Below are 22886 nucleotides of genomic sequence, written 5' to 3'. Positions count from 1 at the left end.
CAATCCACCTACTGCATGTCTTTGGGATGTGGGAGGAAACCGGACCACCCAGAGAAAACCCACGCTACTATCTCATAGAAAACTAAACATACATTATCGGTTAGCAACACATATAACAGTTTAAAAATACATAACAAGCCAACAAAACAAACTATTTACATGAGTGCCTAAATTGAAGTGATCAAAAAAACGTTTTCAAAGTATAAGATGACATCATAAAGTATATCTGTCATTTTTCTCTGGAATTTCCACCACTTTTTGCCAGGTGTTGTAATAAGTGTTCATTTCTGTTCTTTTTCTGATAGCTGATAATTCCATCGGAGATACAGACAGCACAATGCTTCTGAAGTCTTTAAAAGCTGGTGATGTTTCACTCTTTCAGTATGTTGCATTATCTTGCAAGCAATGGCAAGGAAGATCCATAGGAGTAAAAACTTTGCTCTATTTTTTTGCTCTTTTCTTTGTGGAATGGCAGCATTAAACAGCATTAAAGATTTAGACAGCTAAAACATAATTAAAAACTATTTGTAAAAAAATGATTCACCTTATCTCAAAATGTTTTAAGCAATTGACAATCAAAAAACATGTCTTGCCAATCTGTCTTCAATTTTGCTTTACATTTCGAACAGTCGGTTTCTTATTTAAACATTAATTCTAACTTGTGGGGTGTTAGAAAAGACCTTTGAAGAAATTTCCATACAAATAACTTCCATTGGATTGACAGGGAAGTACATTTAGAAGAAACAAGTATTAATTTTTTCTCATTATCATCAGGAGCTTGATTATTAATTGTTTTATAATAATCCAAAAAAAATTTTTTGTAATATGTTTTTGTGCTTTTAATTATTTTATAAATTTCTGATAAGTAACCTTTCCTTGAACAGTATGATGTGTTAAGTAAATCAGATATTCAATAAATTTAAGAACATTTTGTCTAATGGTTGGACTCATTAACTCTAATCTATTTATAACATATTGCCTTAGATGCTCTATTGCTAGCCACATATTACTGTCCAAGTTGAATTTATCTTTAACGTGTTCCATTGATAGAAGTTTATCAGTATGAAACAGTTGATGCAAATAGATTAGTTCCTTTTCTTTAATAATTTTGATTGTGGCCACAGAAATAAATAGGATGTGCTGGAGGGACAGATTCATAACCCAGAGGCTGTCTACACTCTGGAACAGAATCCCAGTCCATGTTAGGCAGAGCCCCTCACTGACTCTCTTCAAGAGAAATCTCGACGAGTGGATGGGAGATCGTAGGTTTACCCCAGTGGTCATCTCTGTGTTACTACTAGACAGAGGCACAGTAAACTAAACCCTAAAAGGGCTTAGTATACTCATCCTAAGGGGTGGTGAAAGCCACACACACTCTGGCTAGGCTTATAAATGCCCTAGGGCAGATAGCCTAGTACGAACCTATGAACCTATGAGCCTATAATCATATAATCCTGGGTACAGGCAATAGGGTATAACAAAAATATCCATTCCTCGATATCTGGATTCTTATTAGACAATTATTGTATAATTTTAATGCAACTGTTATACATTTAGAGCTTATATATTTCTTTTTATCAAAGGTTGTATATTCTCTCCCTATCCTGAGGAAATTATTAGATGCCAACTCTGAATATTGCAGTGACATTGACTGATGTGATTATAACCAGATGATTTCATGATTTTTTTCCATCTAGTTGAATAAGAGGTGTTCAACCACAAGAATAAAGTCTTTCTCCAGGATTTGATAAAATCTGTGTAGACAAAGTGTAGACCCTACACAGAATATATTCGTGTACATGGCCACAGTTCCCCCTCCGTAGCACGCCATGTAAGTTAGTGATGGTGCACTGCTGAGGGAGAGCCAAGGAACATGGATATTAAATCAGTGTAGGGAGAGGTGTAGCAGCTACCCGTGGCTGCAGATGAGTGTGAGGCTCCCTGTAATGCTCCTCACCACTGTTGTAATTTTGTGAAGTGTGTCAACTGTATAATATGTCATTTTTATGATGTGTTGTGTTTTTCTTAATTACTTTTTTTTACACTGCATGTTTGCATGGTGAAGAGCACAGCATTGCCAAGCTGTGGTCACATATAAACAACTGACACCTGGCAGACATCTAAAAATAGAAACCAGATGTAATTAATTATCATAATTAAATTTTTTAGTTTGCCTATTTTTTTTTAATTTTCATTTACATGTCATGGCATGGAGCACAGCAGAGCCAAGCAGAGCTCATACATACATGGCCAACACCTGCTAGAAATCTAAAAATAGAAACCAGATATAATTCATTATTTGTTTATAGGTATGTTTAAGCATGTTTGTGTGGCACAGCGAGGTGCTCAGCAAAGGTAACAGGTAGTCTAGTAGTATACATGAAGGTATACTAGTTTTTATATCATCCAACTAGCTACATGGGTAGAGTAACAGTCTTATGTGTGATAGGTCTTGGTTTGAGCCCATTGCAGGCAGAAAATGCCTATAAATTAATGCAATTTTATGAAGCTACTGTGAATTTTGGCACTGCTGTGCTCTGCAAAGCACTGCTCCTTCATGCTAAGCAATGCATAAACATGCTAATGGCTACCAATGTTTGTGCAGTGCTAAGCCTCACTAAAACCACAGTTCCACGAGTTTTCATGCTGTTTGGCTTCACTTAGCTGGTTTGTGTGCTGCTAAGTCAAGTGGCACTTTTTTTCAATGTTGCCGAATGACGTGTGAAAACACAATAGGTGGGAATTCTGCAAAACTCATTGGAGTTCAATCAAATTTTAGTATGGCTGGCAGTGTTGGCAAAGGTGCATGCTTTCAGGCTCAGAGGTGGGGTCTTCAGGAGTCCAGGGTCATGGTTGGGCTCCTTGTTAAAAAACATAAACCCCAGCTGATGAGTCCTATAATTGTCATTTTCACATATATATACACACACACACACACACACACACATATATATATATATATATATATATATATATATATATATATATATATATATATATACACACATATATATATATTTTTATATAGTATTTTATGAGTGTTGTATTACTTTTAGGCTTGATTGTTAATTAGGATGTGGGATGGGCTGAAGCATGTGATTTTATGTTCTCCTATTTAAATGTTGATTTATTGTATTGATTTATACTGATGAAGGGTGTAGACCCGAAAGCTTTATCTAATAAAGTTCTTGGTGTGGTATCGTTGTCTTGCTGAATTTTGGCAGTAACACCATTTGTTGTTTCTAGCTTGGCAATAGTATACCACTAGACAGCCAAAGACATGATAATGGATGTAACTGAGGTCTGTGATAGGAGGTAAATGTGCCCTTTTATCAGCAAAATGTAGAAAATCACTTGCTAAGACATTCATGGCAAAATACATATTCAGTTGGGACGCTGGTGCAAAAATGCATCCATATAAAACCATGTACATACTTATGGATATAGAAAATGTTTGTCACAGCCTGTATGTGTGCACATATATTGTGTCTTTTCGGCTTTTCCCGGTTAGGGGTCGCCACAGCAGAACTCCGGTCCGCTAATGATTGGTAGTTGATTTTTTACGTGCCGAGTTACCAGCCCTGATGCACAACCTTCAACGAAGGTATGCCCATTCACGCATATCTCCATGCAGAAGACGCTCTAGCTGAAAATCGAACCGGACAGCATCATTACTGTGAGGCGACAACACTACCGCAGCACCACCACCGTGGGTCTGTATGTGTATCTTGCAAATACACCTGCAGCAGTAATGGCTCAGCAGCTCAGTCTGTTAAATGTCTTTCATACAGTACATTCTGCCACACACAGTCCTGGGTTCAAATCCAATGTTGTGTTGCATTTCAATTGCATTATTGTGAAGACAGTAATTAATGAATGACTCATGCACTCATTATCCACACAAAGCACTGCAAATTAAATAACTGCTTTTCAGTGCTGGAAGTCACAGGCTTATAGGTAGTGACACACTTCACACATCCTTATAGCATACTATATGTCACCAATACCCTGTTATTGACACAGTTGCCTAACATACGCACCTTAAACATGTGCCATAATTGGAGTGTAAAGTGTACCCTTGCCTGGATCTGCCTCTACAACAAGGCTGACACAGCTGACATAGATAGACCTACTGCTTGTCGTCCTCCAAAGTGATCACACTCTCTGCCTATGTCTATTACCTGCAGCAGAAGTTGCAGTCTGTAGTACACATAGCTCTGTGCAAAGGTTTCTGCTATAGACCTACACTCTGTGATGATGTAGTTTCCTCACCCTAGTAATGTCCATCTCAACAACTAAGAAAGGGGCTCTGTTCTACATGAAGGCCTTATATATTTCACAGTGGTTGCATGTTATTGGCTAATGTACATTTTAGCTGTTTTGACTGCAATTAGCATATCGGAGTCACTGGTTGGTTTAGAGGCAATTACCAGCTGACCAAGTGCACAGATGATTGCAAGCTGGGAGCCGTTATTAACTCCCCAAGTAATGTAGACATCCTACAGAAAGGCTTCACTGAGACCAATGACTGGTGTTGAAACCATGGCCTTAAGCTTAATGCCAAAAAAATGCATCGTCCCCTTTGGGAAAAACTCAGTTCTCACTAATTACCACATCAATGGGAGCCCACTGAACACTGAAGATGTTATAAGAGATCTGGGGACATAGGTTGACAGCAACCTCTCTTTCGACCACTACATTGCTACTTTGGTCAAAAAATCCTTCTATGTGGCACATCTCATTACTAAGGGTTTTTCATCCAGGAAGAAAGAGGTCATCATCTAACTCTGCTCTTCCCTCATTAGACCAATCATTTTATATAATGCCCCATTTGGCATGTACCTCACTAGACACATGCAACAGCTGGAAAGGCCACTAAAGTACCTCACAAAGAGGATCTTAGGCCTTAAACACATGTCCTACATGGGCAGACTAGAAAGCTCCACTATTCTCTGTTTCATATCATCTATTAAGAGGCAATCTCTACTTGACTTACAAAGCCATGACTGACCCAGCTCTGTTAGAAATGCTACATCTAAAGAAATTCCAATCCCTCTGCACCACACGCTCCAGAGACCTCAACCTCATTACACAATCAACAGAACATGCTGGAGGGACAGGTTCATAACCCAGAGACTGTCCATGCTCTAGAATAGACTTCTCATACATGTCAAGCAGAGCACCTCACTGACCCTTTTCAAGAGAAATCTTGATGGGTGGATGGGAAATAGAAAGTTCACCCCGGGGATCACTCCAGTGGCTCTACTTGATACTAGGAGCTAACAGCGGGTGGCATGATACCAGGGCACTTCTATGGGCTAGGCTTGTAAAGGTTCCAGAGTGATTAGCCTAGTACACACCTATGAACCTATAATAAGTAGCATGTTAAAATGCATGCAGCTGGCTATCAGGAAACATTCTGTATGCGACTTTCCTCACACAAAGCACACCTCTGTGAAACATTAATAGCAGCACATTTCAACAGAGGAGTACTGCACTCCACCAGGTATGTAACTGTTTTTTTTGTGTATAACAGAATGCACATGGGAGGATAGAGGTATGGAGAATAGGTATTACAGCACTAAGCCTGTCTTAGACCTGTGGTAATGATATGTCATTAATACCCTGCTGTCTTACACATACAGGGAATGTACAATATATCAGGGCTGCATTGTCTTTTATGATTGTGGCACATTGGTGTTGCTGGACTGTCCTTATATAGTAGTCATAATAGCAAACTGCTATTTGTCTGGCACTGGTATTATGACATATTATTGCATGGCTGGCCTTAGGGGACATACCACAGTGGACTAGAGTGCTGAGTGTATGATCATACAGCAGAATCTCTCATGGCACACAGGGATCTACCTCAGTAATGATACTATTTCAGTTGTATCCACACACATAGTTTGTTGTCACACTGTAGGGTATGACATGTGTGAGCAAGCAGTGGATAATACCAGTCATTTTGTTCTTGCTGTATCTGTACATAGTAGACATCCATGTATTTGATCCTGTAATGTATTTCCCTTTTGGTGTCTTTCAGGACTAATGTATTGTAGACACCATGCCTCCTTTTCAGATGCAGAGAATAAACTAATACTTTAAGGACTATGGCAGCATCATCACATCCTCCTATCCAGGGGGAGGCATAACAGGGAGCAGTGGGCTGCATTGTGGGCAGACCTTGTCCAGGATGTGAATGACACTGTCCACCAGGACAGGGCATATGAGCAGGTTCGACACCACACTACAGACATGGTGAATGCTGCACAACAAAGAGCAGTTGATGTTGCCAGGGATTGTGCCATCACCGGTAGAGGGCCTGCAATGGAACAACCATTCATGGCCACTGAATAATTTCTGGTGAACCCAGGGACACACAGCTCCCAGCCATCCATCACACCATACATTGTGGAGGTGGGTGCCACAGTGTCCACAGCAAAGGACATTCATTTGCAGTATCATAAATAAAATAGAACAGTTACATGGAATTATCTCTGTATACAACCCAGACATTATAGTGATTACAGAAATATGGCTTAAACCCACATTAAAGGCAACTCTATAACTCCACCTGGCTTCAACATATTAAGAGTTGATAGACCTCACAGAAAAGGTGGTGGCATTGCCCTTCTTTACAAATCCAATTTAAAAGTCCAGCTCCTTCAAAAAGAAACCCCAGATTTCAACACTGCCGAGACCCTATTCACCAAAATACTACTAAACCAACACAAACAACTAAACCTACTCAGCATTCATATACCACCAGGAGACAACCTTAAGACACTAGAATCTATACTCCACTGGGATTCCCACTCCCTGTCCCAAGAAACTTTACTCCTAGGTGATGTCAACATAGACTGGAACACTATACACTCACCCATAGCCACCAACCACATAAACCTATATAATTTCATACAACTCATACACTCACCCACAAGAATTGACAAAACCACCAAACGAGAATCCACCTTAGACTGGATCCTGACTAACCAACCCAATACAGCCCACCTATCTGGAATACTACCTGACTCCCTCAGTGACCATAACCCAGCCTTTCTCCTTTGGCACAAAATACAATCTTGAAACACAGGTGCCCAGTAGGAAGGTAGCTGAAATAAAGAAGCTGAACCACGACAAAGTAAAATCTTTTTTAATACAAAATGGTGAGCGCTTTCGCAATGGTAACCATTGCTTCATCAGACAGTAGTGTATTAGTAATGAATGAAAGTATTTAAGTGCTGTTGTTGTTTGAATGAACTGTCTGATGAAGCAATGGCTACTATTGTGAAAGCGCTCACCATTTTGTATTAAAAAAGATTTTACTTTGTCATGGTTCAGTTTCTTTATTCTAGCTATCTTCCTACTGGGCACCTGTGTTTCAACATTTTCAACTTCTGGGCTGGTTTGGATTTATTTGTTTGCTACAAAATAAAATCTGCTAACACCCCTGCTCTCTTACAAATCCATTCCCAAAAAAACTTCTCCCCAGAACAATTCTCAGAAGCCCTAAAATCCTTTGACTAGGCTGCCATAAAAACCCTTACCCTGGATAATGCAGTAGAATACTTTAATGCCAAATTCCTAGAGATTTTAAACCAACTAGCCTCACTAAACACTATAAGATTGTGAAGTAACCCTGCCCCCTGGTTAAACAAAGCCACAAAAATCTTACTCAAGACTAGAGACAAAGCTTGGATAACTTGGCAAAAATACAAAACTCCCGTAACTAGGCAAAGCTTTGTTGAGCTCAGAAATAAAGCAAAAAAGCCGGTTAGGTTGGACAAGAAACACTACTATATTTCCCTACAAAGTAAACATGACAACAACCCACAGAAATTCTGGGTGCAGTGAGCAACATCCTCCAGCCTGGTAAAGCCACCACACAACCCCCAGATATCACAGGTACTGATCCACACATAGCCTCTAGTTTTAATAACTACTTTACCTCTTCAATACTAAACCTGGTAAGTGCTATATCACCATTGACCCAACATCAACCCTTAAACTACCAGACTAACTCCACCCCCTTCACTTTTAACCCAGTTCCAACTACAACCATTCAAAATCTCTTAGCTAAACTCAAACCTGCCACCCTAACTGCCGACAGTCTCCCAGCTCAATATCTCCAAATTGCATCCAAGGCCATCGCCTACCCCATCTACCTACTCATTAACAGATCTGTCTCCTTGCATTCCATTCCTTCATTATGGAAAACCTCATATATCATCCCTCTCCACAAGGGAGGTCCATCTACTGACCTCTCCAGCTAACATCCCATTGCTATCATATCACCCCTCTCAAAAATTCTAGAAAAATGTATCCACCACCAAATCCTTACCCATCTGTTAACTAATGACCTTCTAACTAAAACCCAACATGGATTCAGACCTTCCCATAGCATCAACACTGCTCTAATTAACTTCTCCAATACCATAAGCTCACATAGGAACCAAGGGAAGCTGGTCTCTGCCACCTTCTTAGACCTATCCAAGGCATTTGATACAGTTTCCCATAGCAAACTCCTCACCTGCCTAGCAGAACTCGACCTCGATGACTCCACCCTAAAATGGTTTAACAGTTACATAAACAACCGGTCACAATCTGTCAAATGGGGCAACTCCCTATCCCCCCCACTCCCTGTCACATGCAGTGTCCCACAAGGTTCAATCCTTGGTCCCCTTCTCTTCAACATATTTACAAATAATCTCCACCTAGCTACCACTAAAGCCAACATCGTCCAGTATGCAGATGACACTACTCTAATCTGCTCAGCACCAAACATCCAATTACTACAAAGTAAAGCCCAGGAATCTTTAACTGAGGTAGAGAACTGGCTAAATAACTACCAACTAATACTAAACCTCAAAAAAACACAGCTAATACTATTCCACCCAATCAATCACTCCTCCGCCACCTTTACCGTCATGTCAACCAATGGCACCCTCATCACCCCAGTAACTGAGGCCAAACTCTTAGGCATCACTATTGGTCAACAACTTAAATTCAACAAACACTTATCCCAAACTATCTCTAAAGTCCATAAAAAACTTGGTTGCCTATATCGTTGCATACTATTCCTAACCCCCGAAACTAGAACAACAAAGCCAGAACTCATCTCTTATCAACACTACTATATGCCTCTCTAGTCCTCACCAACATTAACAAAACTAACCTGAACAAACTCTCCACATGCTGCAACAAAATAGCTAGGTTCGCTGCCAATAATAAATCACATTCCCACCACTGCCAATTCCTAATTAAACTGCACTGGTTGGAATTTCCAAACCTCCTATGCTACCACCAACTGATCATAGCCCATCAAATTATTTTTCATTCGGGGAAGAGCCCTGCCCTAGCTGACATACTAAACTTTCACAACCCCAAAAGGGAACTACGTTCATGTAACAAAAACCCGGTTAAAATCAACCCATGCAATAATAGCACTGAGGAGGCCCTATTCTCTTATGATGTTGCTAAAGTATGGAACACCCTCCCACCTGAACACAGGCTACAAAGTCACACAAGCACCTTCAAGGGCCTTCTTAATTCACACCTCTATGCTAACCCTCTCTGTAACTGCAAAGACCCCCCCTTGAAGACCCACTACTCCATATAAGTGACTCGCTGTATGCCTCCATTGCATACACTATATTCTCCCCTGATATACTCACCTGATATGTACTTTTTTTGTAAATATTGCAAATAGGGGTTCTACTCCTGAGTATCTTATTGCTTAAGTATCTTATTGTTTTACAGAATTGTTCTTGTACTTCTTTGTTTTTCTTACCTTGTATACCAGTTTTTTTATTGTTATCTAAACCATGTATGAACTCTGTTAACTTCCTTGGAGCTTTTCTCCCCAGGACTCCACTGAAAACAGACATGTTGTGTCCAGTTGGATTTTTCCTGGTAAAAATAATGTTAAAATAATAAATAAATAAAGGAGCATCCAGGTAAGCTTACTGTGATCACCATTGTAATACTATAACAGTCATTCTGTCAGGCTGTACATAGCTTTACATGGGTGTCAGGTCTATGTGCATTGGGGGGGGGGGTTTAAACTCAGTTATACACTCATACTAAGATTGCCACCAATACATCAAGTAATGCAGTAGCTATTGTACATGTGAGATATATGCAGGTATTACCTTGTTGTGCTGCAACATGCGGTGGTATTGAAATTACCTCACCCTCACCTTTTTATATGTCCATCAGGAGTGTCCAAGACCATGGTCCTGCCCCTGGCAAGCTTGATACTGTTTTGTTATGGAACATGTATATGCTATTAAGGTTAAGGGCCAAGATAATTCCCCTTGTACACTTAAAGTTGTGTGTAACCAGAGTAGAATGTTTGCATGTTCCAGTGTGGAACAGTTACCTAAGTTTCCTAGAGTGGATAATCGCAGGAGTATAGCTAAATGAGCAGAAACACTTTTGCAGTTATAGTTCAGAGTGAATAAGCCTTCTAGTGTACATGAGGCAATTAATCTGACATGCCTTGTAAAAACTGAAAGGTTGATGGTACATGCCTTAGGCATTGAAACTTGTATTTGTATATATTTGCTAAGATAGGTATACTGGGTTTTATGTGTTGCTTTATCAGGTATAGTGTCATATAACACACCTAACAGGTACATTGCACTGGTCAACTGTCACGTAATTTACCTGACATACTTGTTATAAAGGCCTTATATGTAGAATGATGCACCGCTACTGTCATCCCTCTCCACAAAGGAGGAGCGACTACAGACCCTGGGAACTATTGCCCCATTAGCCTACTGAGTCTTTTCTATTTCGAATACTATGATTTGTTTTCTTTACCTTGTGTTTTACTTGTATTCTGCTTTTAACTGCATATTAAAACTTGAAAAGAGACCACAGCTTTGTCTCTTGTGAGTCAGGAAGAATTTTTTTTCCCCACCCTTCCACCCGGTTATTGTTGTGTTCTTAAACACCACTGTCTTTCTAGTTGCCTGCCTCTTATGTTAATTTGATCATATATCTCATTCCCTCTCTGTTTTTACTGGCTTGTGTGAGTAAGTGCAAAATTATCATTTTGTGAAATCACTTCCCTTCAACTATTTAAATTTATTGGCCATCCTACTGTATTCCATAGTACCAGAATACAAAATTAACCACCCCCTTTCAATCTATCTTGCTTTTTTAAAAATTGTGGCTCTCCACTAAAACTTAACTTTTTAGACAGGTAAAACTTAAATTACCTACTTTCACATCTAACTCCTCTAGTACACACTGCAGTGTTTAGGATAAACCATTTTTTTTCATCTTACCTTTAAACATCCCTGTGACTAGCACTTACTCCAAAACCTGCTGGAAAGCTCTAGGAAGCCATAAACTGATACAATCACTCAACCCTCCTTGTTAATAAGGAGAAATTAATCATAGGCACTAAACAGCATATAATTGAAAAGTACCTTGCTAAGGTAAGGGAAAAAAGCTCTTGTACTTTACAAAAAAAAAGCACCAAACCAGGCATGTCCAAGAGTCAGCTTCCTGTGATTTCTCCTCTCCACCTGGTGAATCTGGGCATACTGGGGTAATGCAGCAATTGCATCATGTACATAGACAACCCTCTCCTCCTACCACCCAACACTGCAACCTGCGAGAGATGCACTTACATAGCCAAACTGGAAGCAAAGTTCTCTCCCCACAAATTGTGCTAGAAAGTCAAGAGGAGAAGATTAACACCCACACTACACCTCAAGCAACACATAGTCCTTCTAAACCACACCACCAACACCCTCACACAGCAACAGTAAACGCTCATATGCAGAAACCCTTAACAGTAACCTGCCCATGCAACAAGGACCTCCGAACCTGAAACGCAAACCAGTCACAACCAAAGTGTCACATAGCTCACAACACCAGTGCGCCACCCAACAACAGCCCCTAAGGCAAGACAACGTGCCAAACACTTTTGTCATAGGTGACTCTATAGTCAGGCACACTGATGTCCCACTCACCAGGCTGAACAAGGAGAAAATTACAGTCAGCTGCCTGTTTGGGTGCCAGGATCCGCCACATAATTTATGCACTCAAGTCACTCCACAACAAGTACAAATATGACTCTGTCATTGTCAATGTTAGAGTGAATGACTTGAGATGTATCTCCCTGGACTACATGAAAAAAGACATGGAAGAGCTCTCAGATCATGTAGCCCAGGCAGGTATGACCCTAGCCCTGAGTAGCATCCTGCCTTCACCCAAAATTATACCATAGTATAAGGACAAAATGATTGACTTCAACAATTGGCTAAGCTTCTGGTGTCATTCACAGCGGATCCAGTATCTGCCTGCCTGGGATGACATGATCAACAGACCATGATGCTTTGCCAGAGATGGTCTGCACCTGTCACTCCTGGGATTCAGGTTACTGGCTAAGGCTTTTGCCACCCCTATAGTGCCTTTTTTAGGCAAAGTTCAAAGAACAAAACCACCACCATAACAGGCACCAGCATGCAAAATCTGAAGGTAATGCTACTCAATGCTAGAAGTCTAAACCTCAAAATGCACTCTCTCGAGGCACTCCTAAAAATGAAGAACATCGATATCTGTGCAATAACTGAGACCTGGTTCAAGGCTCCAGAGAGGACTCCTGCATTACCAGGCTACAACTCTTACCACATTTTTTGGCCACCAAACCAGGACCAAAACACTAAAGGTGGAGAAGTGTCCATATTCACCAAGGCTATTCACACCACCAGGCTAGTTGACCAACACAATGCATCTGAAATTCTCCAGGTTCAACTAACACTAAGTAAGACTGCAATCCAAATTGTAGCTTGCTACAGATCCCCCACCATGCCCCAAGATTCTCACTACACCTTTCTAAACATACTGGTAAATATTAAGATATAACCAAACACCCTAATACTGTGTGATTTCAACTACCCTGCCATTAACTGGGAAAACTACTTGTGTACCAATTCCTTTGCCCAATGGTTCTTGGAATTCATAAATTGCAATGCCCTGGATCAACTAAACCATAGTCCCACCAGGGGTTCCAATATCCTAGACCTGGTCATTACCAACATGCAAAATTGATGCTACACACCTATGGTCACCCCCTCGTTGGTCAGGTCTGACCATAAGCTAATCACCCTTGACATCCATATCCCTCCCCACCCCCCAGTAAGGAAACCTCCATAAGAAAACTTCACCAAAGCCAACTTCAAGCATCCTGCCTTCGCCCAGAATTATACCACAATATAAGGATAAAATGATTGACTTCAACAATTGGCTAAGCTTATGGTGTCATTCAAAGGGGATCCAGTATCTGTCTGCCTGGGATGACATGATTGACAGACCACGATGCTTTGCCAGAGATGGTCTGCACCTGTCGCCCCTGGGATTCAGGTTACTGGCTAAGGCTCTTGCCACCCCTATAGTGCCTTTTTTAGGCAAACTTCAAAGGACAAAACCACCACCGTAACAGGTACAAGCATGCAAAATCTGAAGGTAATGGTACTCAATGCTAGAAGTCTAAACCTCAAAATGCATTCTCTCTAGGCACTCCTAAAAATGTAGAACATCGATATCTGTGCAGTAACTGAGACCTGGTTCAAGGCTCCAGAGAGCACCCCTGCAATACCAGGCTACAACTCTTACCACACTTTTCGGCCACCAAACCAGGACCGAAACACTAAAGGTGGAGGAGTGTCAATATTCACCAAGGATATTCACACCACCAGGCTAGTTGGCCAACACAATGTGTCTGAAATTCTCCAAGTGCAACTAACACTAGGTAAGACTGCAATCCAAATTGTAGCTTGCTACAGATCCCCCACCATACCCCAAGATTCTCACTACACCTTCTAAACATACTGGAAAATATTAAGATAGAACCAAACACCATAATACTGGGTGATTTTAACTACCCTGCCATTAACTGGGAAAACTACTCATGTCCCAACACCTTTGTGCAACGGTTCTTGGAATTCATAAATTCCAACGGCCTGGATCAACTAATCCATAGTCCCACCAGGGGCTCCAATATCCTAGACCTGGTCATTACCAACATGGGAAATCTATGCTCCATACCTATGGTCACCCCCTTGTTAGTCAGGTCTGACCATAAGCTAATCACCCTTAACATCCACATCCCACCCCCACCCCCAGTAAAGAAACCACCATAAAAAACTTCTCCAAAGTCAACTTCATGCTACTCAAGTCAGAAGTGACAAACTTCATGGCACCCATGCAGACGGAAACTGAAAGTTCAACTGCTGAATCCTACACTAAGGCACTGTACGAGCACATCCACTCATGCATGAATCGTGCCATCCCAAATAGAACCAAAATGTTCTCATCCAAAAAAAGGAAGCCAATCTGGTGGTCCCCTGCCATAAACAAACTTTAGAACAAAAGGAAGAAACTTTTGCAGAAACTGAGATGCCTCATAAAATCCTCCAAAGCTAGTTACGAAAATAAAATTGCCAAAGATTCCAAAGACAACCACAAAGCATTCTATAACTATGTCAAGAATCTAAATGGCAATGCTCATATCTGCTCTGAGCTAAAACAGAATGGCATTAAATATACTGATCCGAAGGATATTGCCAATATCCTGGCAGATCGATTCAGTGCCAACTTCACCCCCCTCTCACCCCCTAAATGGCCCATTTCAATACTGGAAGATTGCCAAATTCCAGTAATAACGGCCACACAGGTACAAAACGCACTCTCTAAAGCCAAGAATACAGCATCCATGGGACCAGATGACATCCCGGGCTGTGTACTACATGAACTACAATATGAACTGGCACCTCACCTAAGTGTCATGTTTAATCATAGCCTCACCTCAGGTTTCATGCCCACTGAGTGGCACAGAGCTACAGTTATCCCAATCCACAAGGGGGGATCCACATTGTATTCCGGAAACTACCGTCCCATCAGTTTGACAAGCCTTATCTGCAAGGTCATGGAGCGTATTATCATGGAACTTATAAACAAAGACATTGGCAACCTTCAAACACTGGACCCCACCCAGTTTGGGTTTGTGAAGGGCTGATCTTGTCTCCTGAACCTGATTGACTTCTTTGAATCAGTCTCCAGAGCCATGGACAAGGGTAAGGTGGCCCACACAGCCTATCTAGACCTTGCCAAGGCCTTTGACACCATCCCCCACTCTAGAATCATAGATAAACTTACTAAGTTGGGCATTAATCCCTATGTCACCCAATGGGTTGCTAAATGGCTTACTGATGGAACCCACATTGTAAAAGTAGCCGACTCCAAATCCAGCTCCAGATAAGTGACAAGTGGAGTACCTCAGGGTTCAGTCCTGGGGCCGCTCTTGTTTGGCATCTACTTCTCTGAAAGTACAGGTCGACACTAAGGGACTCTGGCTAACAAAGTTTGCAGATGACTGCAAACTGGGAGCCATTATTGAATCCCCAAATGATGTGGATACTCTACAAAAGGGCGTTAAAGAAACAGATGATTGGTGCCAGAGCCATGGGCTCAAGCTCAATGCCAAGAAATGTATTGTTATCCCCTTTGGGAAAAAAACATGTATCCATGAATTACCATATAGGTGGCAGTACACCAAACACAGAAAGTGTGATAAGAGACTTAGGGACACAGGTGGACAGTGGTCTCACCTTCGATAACCACATCGCCACAACAGTCAGGAAATCCTTCTATGTGGCACACCTCATCACGAAGGGCTTTTCATCCAGAAAAAAGAGGTCATTGTCCCACTGTACTCACCCCTCATTAGACCCATTATAGAAGTGGACAAGTGGAGTACCTCAGGGTTCAGTCCTGGGACCACTCTTGTTTGTCATCTACTTCTTTGAAGTACAGGCCAACACTAAGAGATTCTGGATAACAAAGTTCGCAGATGACTGCAAACTGGGAGCCATTATTGAATCCCCAAATGATGTGGATATTCTACAGAAGGGCCTTACAGAAACAGATGCTTGGTGCCGAAGCAATGGGCTCAAGCTCAATACCAAGAAATGTATAGTTATCGCCTTTCAGAAAAAAACACATCCCCGTGAATTACCACATAGGTGGCAGTACACTAAACACCGAAAGTGTGATAAGAGACTCAGGGACACAGGTAGACAGTGGTCTCACCTTTGATAACCACATCACCACAACAGTCAGGAAATCTTTCTATTTGGCACACCTCATCACTAAGGGCTTTCATCCAGAAAAAAGGAGGTAATTGTCCCACTGTAATCATCCCTCATTAGACTCATTATATAATACAATGCCCCATTTGGTATGGACATCTAAAAGACATCTGCAACAACTGGAAAGGCCACAAAAATACCTCACTAAAAGAATCACAGGCCTAAAGCAGATGCCCTATGCTGACCGTCTAAAAAAACTCCAGCTATGCTCTGTCACATATCGTCTACTCAGAGGTGATCTCTGCTTAACATACAAGGCCATCTCAAACCCAGAGCTGCTGGACATGCTACACTTAAAGAAATCCCATCCCTTAGAGCCACACGCTCCAGGAATCTCAACCTTGTCATCACAATAAACAAAACATGCTGAAGGGATAGGTTCCTGACCCAGAAACTCCCCAGACTCTGGAATAAACTGCCCAAACATGTCAAGCAGAGCGTCTCTTTGGCCGTCTTCAAAAGGAACCTTGACAATTGGATGGGAGACAGGAAATTCACCCTGAGGATCACATCAATTGCCCTGCTAGACAGGGGTCCGGGGAAGTAAATACTGTGGGAAGAACTAGCCAGGGAATTTTTATGGCTAGGCATGTATAGGCCCTAGGGCCAATAGCCTAGTACCAACCTTTGAACCTATGATATGCAAAGCTATGCAATGTGTGACACCCATGCCCTGACCCAGCAATCAAGGAACCTCAGTCCTCACCACTAACACCAGAGAGGGCATCTCATATATGAGGAAAGGATAACAAATACACACAGTAAAGTGCAATTTCCCTTAAGAGCACATAGAGATCACAGTCAGTCTGGGGCTGGTCACTCCCTTGCTCTCCAGGTCCCCAATAAGACTCCCCACTGGCACAGCTATAGGGTCCAGATCTCAGCCAGCTGGGCAAGCTAAAATCTCTAGCACCCTCTCTGTCCAACCAGTGCTTTGTGTTCCTGCCCAAGTAGCTGACACACACACACTTTGAGATAAGAGTTTATACAACCACACAGACACTTCTGGGGAAGGCTGGCACAGTTTCTCCAGCTGTGCCCCTTTCACCCAGACTATAAGGTAGAAATCACTGCCACCACCCAAATAATATTTATCAGCTACTCAAAGGCCCTTAAAAGGGTGTCCAATTATTACTGTGCAATATTATTATCCAATTGGTAGTATCGCTCATGGCTAAAGCTATAGGAGTGGGTTTGTACAATTTTACCAAAGGCATGCAAGTACTCTTAAAGCTTAAATTATCTCTACACAAACCAGCCACAGTTAAAAGGTTTTAAAATATTTAATAATAAATAATTAAAACCACAAGACAATACTTTCTACTACACAGTGCTAGTCAAGAGTTCAGAGATCACACAGAGATATGTAAAATAATTCAGTAGTACAGTTCTGACATCACAGAAAAACACTTAGTCTAATCTTTCTAGTTCCTAGCTATTTCTAAAAGAAAACACATGTCTAAGATAACTTACATATGAGCAGGATAGTGCTGTGAGTTGGATGGTCAAGACAAAAATGCTTAATGCCTTTTGATTCTCTCTGTTTAAATTGAAATTGCACCTCTGATAAACATTGCATCATTCTTCACCCTTCCTGGGGTTCCCAGGCCAACAGAAACTGCATCTACATTCTTTTACACGTAGACAGAAACCAGAGCAATAAAGGACATTTATGCATGCAAATTCTGGTCATTAACTTTAGCCTTAAAACAATAGGCAAGAAGCCTTCATCTAGCCCGGCCAGAGCCGAATTGTAAACATTAAAGACAGTCATGAAATAATCCCAACTTCAAAGGACAGACAAGAAATGCTTGACCTAGCTTTCTTTACAGCAGAGGGCAATGTTGCTACATTGTTTTAAGTTCAACATTTCACAGCATATTCTTTCAATTAAGAAAACAAGTCTGTAATTCAACATTCATATTTACAAATGACAGAATTATGTACCAAATTCTATCTGGCTAGGCTGGCAGCCTTCAGAGAATGCATTATCATGGACCTAATAAACAAGGATGTAGGGAATTGCTAAACTCTGGATCCCACACAGTTGGTTTTGTGAAGGGTAGATCATGTCTGTTCAACTTGGTTGACTTCTTTGAGTCAGTCACCAGAGCTGTGGATGAATACAAGGTGGTTCACACAGCCTACCTTGATCCGGCCAAGGCCTTTGATACGGTTACCCACTCAGGAATCATAAAAAAACTCAGTACGCTAGGCATCAACCCCTATATCACTAGGTGGGTTGCAAACTGTCTCACAGATAGAACTCACAGTGTGAAAGTAGCTGACTCCAAGTCAGACTGCCAAGCAGTCACAAGTGGAGTCCCACAAGGTTCAGTCTTGGGTCCTCTCCTGTTTGGTATATACTTCTCTGAAGTCCAGGCCAACACAAAGGGACTCTGACTGACAAAGTTCACAGATGACTGCAAGTCAGGAGCTATTATTAACTCCCCAAGTGATGATGACATCCTACAGAAAGCCCTCACTGAGAACAACGACTGGTGTCAGAAGCATAGCCTTAAGCTCAATGCCAAAAAATGTGTCGTCATCCCCTTTTGGAAAAACCCGGCTCCCAAGAATTACCACATCGATGGTAGCCCACTGAACACAGAAGGTGTTATAATTGTTCTGGGAACACAGGTTGACAGCAACCTCTTTCGACCACCACATTGCCACTGTGGTCAGAAAGTCTTTCTATGTGGCACATTTTATTACTAAGGGGTTTGTTTCCAGGAAGAAAGAGGTCATTGTCTCCCTCTACTCTTCCCTCATTAGGCCAGTCATTGAGTACAATACCCCATTTGGCATGTACCTCACTAGACACCTGCAACAACTGTAGAGGCCACAAAAGTACCTCACAAAGAGGATTCTAGGCCTGAAACACTTGTCCTATATGGACAGACTCAAAAACCTCCAACTATTCTCTGTCTCATAACTCCTACTTAGAAGTGATCTCTGCTTGACTTACAAAGCCATGTCTGACCCAGTTCTGTTAGAAATGCTGCATCTAAAGAAATCCCACTCCCTCCGTACCATACGCTCTAAAGACCTCAACCTCATTACCACAATGAACAGAACGTGCTGGAGGGACAGGTTCATAAACCAGAGACTGCCCATGCTATGGAATAGATTTCCCATACATGTCAAACAGAGCACCTCATTGGCTGTCTTCAAGAGAAATCTTGATGAGTGGATGGGAAATAGAAAATTCACCCCTAGGATCACTCCAGTGGCTCTACTTGAGAGAGGCACGGGATACTAAGGTCGGGTGGCATGATGCTAGGGTAATCCTAAGGGCTAGGCTTGTAAAGGCTCCCAAGGCCATTAGCCTAGTACACATCTATGAACCTATGGAAGTCTGTTGTGCATGAAAGTGGATCATCATTATTATGACTCTTTGTGGATTTTCCATACATAATAGCGCAGATAGTAATGCACTGCTGTTGCCTTGGTTTCCACAGGTGACATGGGAGGTTGAGGTCTCTCCCCACCGAACCTGATGTCAGTGTCTCTTTGGACTCTGCTGATGATGATGATGGCCACAGTGAGGCACAGGTGGAGTTGTCGGGGGCTGACTTCCCTCGTCTTCCCCCATTGTCACTGCACACAGTCAGTATACCCACACATATCCAGTCCCCACAGTTTTAAAATACTGGATAGGTAGAGGGTGGAGGGATTGAACAGGCCAGTTGGCAACTATGGCTTCAGTGAATGTAGACTTTGGACATAGCCAGAGAGCTGGTATAGTCCCACACAGGCGGATTGACAGGGGTGCTCATAGGAGGACTGCTGTCCATCCACCACTTGTTGCAGGTATCACATCACTGGTCACTCAATGCATGTTTTGGACCATCATGGAGGCACAGGCATGTTCTGAACAGAACACCAGACATGCTTCAGGTTATGGATGACAACCATGACTGCCTTCACTGCTCTGGAGACACCATGGATTGGTTCACTGATGCAGTGGACAGATAGTGAGCTGATGCAGTGTCTGTCTTGGACCACACATTGTCTGTGCTGGAAAGTGTGGTTGGTGTTGGGCATTGGACCCATGGATGTAGGTCAGCAGCACCATCTGCTGAAAGTCCATGTGGCTGTGCACAGTTACGCTCAAGTAGTTGTCCATACATCCAGCGCTACAGAGGGGAGTGTGCTGTCCACACCACAACATGGCAGGCCATGGGCATGTGGTCCTGGGTGTTCCTGTGGGGGACACGGGCCCAGCAGACAGCAGTCACCATCTGGTCTTACCACTGCATCTGACCTTGGGCATAGTGGTGCCAGTGCAACTCCTGGCAGAGATGATTCCCATGTTCAGGGCTAGAAATGGTGAACAGTCAACTCTTCCATGTATGGTCCAAAGCTGTCCAACATACATATGTGTAAGGCCAGCACTGAGCTGGACTGTGTACATGCTCACACTCACACACCACTGTCACATGCAGTTCACCTACAGACACACATGGCACCTTTCCATGATCCATCTAACCTGTTCCCCTTCTTGACTCATACACATGCTGTCAACTGCTTGGGCCAACCTAGGCCTTCTGCTCCCCCACACACCACCCTGTGCAAGTGATGATACCTGTGCCACATCCCTGTCATCCTTCCCATCGATGAAGGGGAATGAAGCTATGGGTCTGATACACAGGGTGACTATAATACTTGACATGTATTTGTGCAATTATTGTTTTGCCATGCCACTTGCAGTGGTCACCAGCATACACTGTATGCTGGTATATGTCATGAATACGCAACATACTTTTGTGGACCTTGTGTTGTATGATGTTGCACTGGTGGTATTGTTAACAATGACAAGTATGTCACAGACTAGTGTATGTTTCTGTTCCAGGAGTCTGAGGGGATAACCTATGGACACACGGCAGCAGTGAAGTGGCACAGCATAGCATGGCAGCACAGCAGAAATATGACATAAGCAAGGCACAGCTGTATACATGCATGGCTTCATAGGTTCACATCTGTATGACAGTCTACCAAGGACAATAGCGATGGTCAGCATACTCATACATTCATAATTTGTGATAAGGTCTGCTACAGGGCAAGGTGTGACCTTGCTGGAGTGCATATGCTGCCTACCTGTAGGGAGCATAGTGGATAGGTGACTATGTGACATTAGTACTACATGCTTGTGGGAGACATTTGTGTAGCAGAAATAAACACACCCTTAAAACAGACCCTGCCTAATGGTACACAGAGCACCTCAGTACACCTTAGCACATGCTATTTGTCTGATTGGCTGGGCAGCCATCATCTCAACACACAGCGTCTGCCTGAGTCCCTCTTGGACTGGGGCAATATGTGCTGGTCCTGTACCGAGAGGCATACAGATGTCTCTGACTGTGAAGGCTGTATGGCCATTATGCTAGTTAGGTTCACATGTCCTTTGACCCCATAACATGATGTATACTGCTGTAGCAGCCTCACACACAAACATGGCCACATTCAGACTAGTACCACTTTCACTCACTGCATACATGACACGGCAATGTACACACGTACTGCAAGTTGACTGTATGTAGATTAGAACACTTACCTATGTACTGGTACACACTACAGATCATAGTACCCAATGCGTGCAACACAACTCATGCCTGCTAATACTATCAGTTTAGAACATATAATGCTTGTTGATATCAGCATGCCTTGTGGTCAGTCATTTGGGGGAGCCACATAACCCACTACAAATAAAATGATGAAAAACCCTAGCTATCTTTAAGTTACAAAGATTATCATATGCATGCCATATGGATATAAACATGCACCACATTGGGTGGAGTAAAATTTAACCCCTACTTATCTAGACTTATACACTATACATCTCAGTACTTATTACATGCGCCACTGCTTACATCTGACATTGTACTATCAGCTGGTAGTCTTAAGGTCGCTGACATCATCAGGCCTTTTAGAAGAGGGCAGTTTGGAAGCTAGTAGCAAGTTACGGGCTCAAAAAAATCATAACCATTGCTGCTGGACAGCTCACAATGGCATGTCCATTTTTCAGCACCAAGTGGGCTGTACTGAGATTAGAACCACTATCTATCTAGGCTTATGCACTACAGCTAGCAGTACTTATCACATGGGCCACAGCTTACTTCTGATGTTTCACTCTCAGCTGGTAGTCTTAAGGTGGCTGACATAATCAGGCCTTGTAGAAGAGGGGTTTTCCAGAGGTATTTATATATATATATATATATATATATATATATATATATATATATATATATATATATATATGTGTGTGTGTATATATATATATATATATATATATATATATATATATATATATATATATATATGTATATATATATATATATATATATATATATATATATATATATATATATATATATATATATATATATATATATATATATATATATATATATATATATATATATATATATATATATATATATATATATATATATATATATATATATATACATATATATATATATATATATATATATATATATATACATACCCACACCCACACACACACACCAAGAGATCTGTAGTGAGATTAGAACTCCTATCTATTCAGGCTTATACACTATAGATCACAGTACTTATGTCATGCACCACAGGCTAAGTCTGATGTATATGCATTTTCAGGCACAGTACTTGTACATTACACAAACTAGGCTTGCGTTGAACAGCATCTGTGGCCTGCAGAGTAATATCGGTTCA

The sequence above is a fragment of the Protopterus annectens genome, chromosome 1.part1 (genome assembly GCF_019279795.1).
Source record: "Protopterus annectens isolate FY-2018-M chromosome 1.part1, PAN1.0, whole genome shotgun sequence".
Lineage (NCBI taxonomy): Eukaryota > Metazoa > Chordata > Ceratodontiformes > Protopteridae > Protopterus > Protopterus annectens.
This window is presented reverse-complemented; position numbering follows the sequence as displayed.